We start from the raw sequence: 5313 nt of genomic DNA, 5'->3' as shown, positions 1-5313 counted from the left end.
ATAAAAAAAAAATAAAAAAATCAATAAATAAAAAAATTAAAAATAAATAAAATTTAACGAATATTAGCAAAATTAAATAAAATATAAATGGCGTTGATGACCAATGAAGTTTGGCGCCACTAAACAACCAAACAAACAAACAAACCATTATCAATTTTAGCCGCTGTTTAAATATTACTCTATTTGTCTATTTTAAAGTTTCCTCTTTCCCTTTTAAGCAAATATTTCAAAAGTGATACCATCACAAAAGTAACATCGCTCCCTGGGGGTCTTAGTGGACCGGGTTCGGCCGGGAAGTATTGCCTTTTTTGTGTTATGATCCCTCATGTGAGATTGTGACATGTCGTACATCGACCAACCTACTCAATTGTTAAAAAGTCCAATAAGTAAGGCTACTATGGAGGGCGGGAGTGGAGGGTTTCTCACCGTTTTTCAATTTTAGGCGTTTTTTAAATATTGCTCGATTTGACTTATCTTAAACATTTAAACCTGACATTTCAACAAAAGGAATGATCAAGAGTTCAATCGTTTAATTCAATTCGTGCATTGAGAATAGCTGGATCCATTTTTTTTTAAGTACAAGGAAGTTCAAAGAATGTTGCTTTCCTAATTTTTAATGCTGATCATCTTTGGTGGAAGAAGTATAATATAGCGGTTAAGGTGATAGGAAAAGTTAAGCTCAAAAAGATGGACCCAGGGGCGTGGCAGAGATGTAAGGGAAGAATACTTGGGCGTACCTAGAAGCGTAAGAGGGTAGCTGGGGAGACCCCCCTCCTTCCCTCGGAAAGAAAAAGAATATGAATTTCATTAAAAAATATTTTTTTTAAGCAAATACTAATTCGGATTTTCGAGGAAAAAATAATTCGTTTTCTTAAAAAATCATTACTGCACAAGGCATTGAGATAGGAAGGTGAGCTAGGAAGCACTGAACTATTTTTTAGGTGAACTGTCCTTCCCTTAGGTATCGATATAATTACCTTAAATAATTACTTAAAGTTATATGATATACCGCAGATTTTACAATTGAATTTATACTAATAAATTGTATCATATAAAGATATATCAAAATTCAATTAGAGGAATCTATAATGCAAATAGTTAGTTACTAACATACGTTTGAATTTCAAGGACAAAGAACACTTTAAATCACATTTCAAATTCAAATATTGTTAATCGGCCTTGTTACGTTAATCAAAAAACTTACATAATCAAAATTCACCGGTGAGGAGATTGAATAATTCTTTCCTGACAATTTTTTTGAACATTTCAGGCAGTGAAGAAATATCTTTACATTTCTTCAGAATTTTCAAAAAACTTTAATAAGTTCTAGTCTTCTCTATCTGCCTGAATGTTTCCACGTATGAGATGAAACGTTTTAAAATGTATTTATTGATGTTAAAGTTTCAAAAATTTTCGATCTTTTAATAGAACTGCTAAAACCATTTAGAACCTTTAAGCAATGTTATCATTTCAATAAGTTTCATACTTTTCCCTGGGAGTGCGCAAGCTTTTTGATGTGTATGTATGGATCCCGGCTATGGGCTACTATAATGCAGTGCAATATGTGAATACCAAGAAATCCATTGTGAATGGGCAATGGGGTGATCCACTTACCATTTTTATCTATTCATTAATGGATTACATTTTTAAAATTAATTTAAGTTAAATGCACTATAAAGAGTTTTTGATGATTTTTAAACTATTTTAAATACCATTTTTGAGAAATTCCAAGGTAAAACATCTACCTTCACCTGGGATTGCATTCGCGAAAATGGCTGATTTTCAAAATTGCCGCCCTAAAGTTTTTAGGTTCTTTGTCGAGTTAATGACAACGAACCTAAAAACTTTAGGGAGGCTATTTTGAAAATCAGCCAGATTTCGCAATGCAATCCCAGTGAGTGGTAAATGTTATGCCTTCGAATTTCTCAAAAATTTTAATCCAAGAATCAATTAACAGAAATTAGTTAACACTTAATTCTACGTACTATAAGCTATCTTTACAAGGCAATATGCAAAAATCGAGAATATGATGATTTTCAGAAGTTTATTTTGTACTTTACCTAGAAAAATGTTTGACGAAATATATTAATATTTTTGAGAAGTTAGAACATTACATCATGTTTCTCATAGTTAAAATAATTAAAATTAATAATTATTTCAGAAAAAACAAATAAAAACGGATTTACCCAAGTTGCTGATTTTGTTTATTTTGCACTATACTTAGTATGAAAAATTGTTTTTATTAAATACTGAAATATTATAATATTTTTAAAAAAGTTTAAACATTACATTTGTGTTTCTCATAGTCAAAATAATTAAAATTAAAGATTATTTCAATAAAATAAACCCCTTGGGAATTTCGAGTTTATTTACTGTATTTGTACAAGTTGATTTAGCCCATTTTACAAAACACGAACGATACGTAGTTTTCGACGTATTTTACGTAGAGTATACGTGTATTTAAACTCTTAAAAAAAAAATGAAGATATTCAGATACATATAACAAATATTTTATTTTTTAAATCTTAGAATGGTAAGTGGTACCAATGGGTAGTTTCTCTATATGCCTGTATCACTCCATTTTGATCTAACATCAAATTTACTTAATTTATTTTTATGTAAATACAGTTGTAAATTGCAATAAATAAATATGAAAAAAAATTAAATTTATAATGCATACTTTATGCCTCATATTTTTTAATAAGATTTCCCAATCACACCGTAGTAAATTTAATACATATATTTTCTTTTAATATAGAATATTTTGCAATCTGGTTCCAAATATACTACGTTTTATATTACAAGTAAAATAATTCAAACGAAAACCCGAAACACAAAAACAGACAATCACTAACGTTTTCAGTAAATTTTCCTCAAAAAGAATTGCAATTAGAGGAGCAAGGGAGTAAAACAAAAAAGGAGCGGCCACAAAAGAGAAATGAAGGAGGGTGAGCTGGAAATACCCTCACAGTGCGGGGGTGTTTCTGAGGTTACTGACCTATCCAAAGGGTGGTTCCCCCACTCTTTCCCCTCAGTCCCTATTTTTCTCCAGCAAATACTGGAATAGACATTTTCTTTTTTACACCCCTTCTTTAATTTAATTCAAAATTCCTGCCCTCTAAATTGAATAAGCAATTATTATTAATGGTCGCACCTGTTACTGTTTGGGGATTTGCATTGCAAAACCATTTAGTCAATTTTGATTTTTTTTTTTTTATGCTTCATTTATTTAATTAACAGTTTTGGTACTGAATTATATGTAAATAATTTTTTTCTTCCAAAAATTGTTAAATTACATGTTGATTGTTTAAAAAGGAAAAGGTGATTATTTGGTCTGATGATAACCTAATAACAAAACTTTAAAACAGAACAGTAAACGCACATTTTAATAAAATGATCCATATATGCAATTTTTTTTAAAGAGTACTCAAGTATTAATAGTACGCTATTAATAAAGATTTGTCAGTGTGTTAGGTTTTAAATATGAAATGTCGGATTTTTAAGTTTTAATATAAAACTGCACATTTTCTTTTGCTCACGCACTGATTATTTAATCAAAATATGTTCTATTCCCTTCATTACACTTTTCCTAGCGGGACTTTAAAGTATAGATGTCTGTGTTAAAAAGAATTCTGATCTTTAGAATCAATAAATTCAGAAATCGATTTTTATACTGTTTAGCCCGTAAAAATAGATCCAAAAGTTAAAAAAATTGAAGTCGGTTGCCGAGAGATCCGGTGAATAGGCTGGGTAATGCAAAACTTCATATTTCGATTCATACAATTTCGCAATTGTACTGTAGGATGTATGCGGCCCAGCATTGCCGTGAAGTAGTGGGCCATGCCGATTACCGAGTGATGGGCGGGCGGTTCATTTTGTAGTTAAAAATCACCAGACCGAAATTTTTCCATCAGACCAACACTGCACTTTTCCATTTTTAACAGTATTCTCCCAACGCCTAGTTTCTATTGCGTGCAGCTTTTGCAGCAGTATTACCAAGTTTATACTCATAAAAAAAATTACACGAATATCGGTGGAATTCATATCGGTATAATTCAAAGGAAAAAAAAGGAACACTCATGAGAAAATCGCCTTTGTTGAAATGTGACTCTGGCGATGGACAGACTATGAACGAGGTCAAAAACAAAAGTATAACAAAAACAGGAAGAGAAATATTTGCGTGTAAAAAAAAAAGGTTTCATATGCATCAACCTAATGATACAAACCTGTTTCTAATTATATTATTTCAGGGGCAGGGCGGAAAAGGAGGAAAGATTCCGTCTTATTATCATTGGTGTTCTAATCATGAGAGATTGAAACGTCATCGTCGTACTGACCAATAATCGTAAGTAAATGTTTTAAAAGTAGGAGAGCGAGAGCAGAAGGTTAACCTGCCTATTTCCTGTTTTAGTTTTACAAAAAAAAAAAAAAATAATTATAAAAAACTAAGATGTATAAAATTATTAAGAAAATGAAAAATTAATTCACGGAATTGATGAACTATAAATTATAAATAATTGTTTCTTTATAAATAGACAAAAGTAGGAACTACAATCATTTATTATGTAAGTGGTTTGACATCTTCGTCAAGAATTTAAAAATCCTATAATTTGATATATTTGAGATTTTAGAACCTACTTCGAACAGAAAAAATTGTGGTAAAACACCCACATATTTACTAAAATTTAACACCAATTGCAATAATTTTGATGTTTTGAATTTGGGATGGACACATAAACCGTCTTTAGTGATGGGTAGTGCATCAGTCACTCCTCATCCCAAGCTGGGTGGAGGCTAGGATTCTTAGTTATAAAGATGGGCATCTACATCAATATATTATCTTTACAATATTGTGAGCTCATAGCGCTTATTACTAATTAATAGACAAGAATACAAAAGTAATAGATAATAAGAACTTTTATTGCAAATACTCCTATATCAATGGTCAAACTATTCCTATACATCATTTTATTCCACCTTTAGAACAGTCCTTTTTTTATTTTAGTTTCTAAACCAAAGTTATTAGGTTAAAATTTCTTTTGTATGTCTCGTTGAAAAGAGAATTAATTTATTTATTTAATTACTTTTTGACTAATCCTCAATGCTCCTTATTTTGTTACTAATAAAACCATCCATAAAGGCCTAAATGTTCCTTATGTAACCGATCTAGCCCAAACCCGATATTATTCCTTCCATAATAAACTCCCTAACCCACTCGTTTCTAACCTTGCTTCCTCTTCCATTCCTGGCAATCCTCCAAGGCGCCTGAAAAGAAGATGGCCTCGTGACCTTATATTGTAAACTGTTTTTAGA

The sequence above is a fragment of the Halyomorpha halys genome, unplaced genomic scaffold (assembly GCF_000696795.3).
Source record: "Halyomorpha halys isolate HHAL.00 unplaced genomic scaffold, Hhal_1.1 Scaffold305.1, whole genome shotgun sequence".
Classification (NCBI taxonomy): domain Eukaryota; kingdom Metazoa; phylum Arthropoda; class Insecta; order Hemiptera; family Pentatomidae; genus Halyomorpha; species Halyomorpha halys.
Note: the sequence above shows the minus strand (reverse complement) of the source record.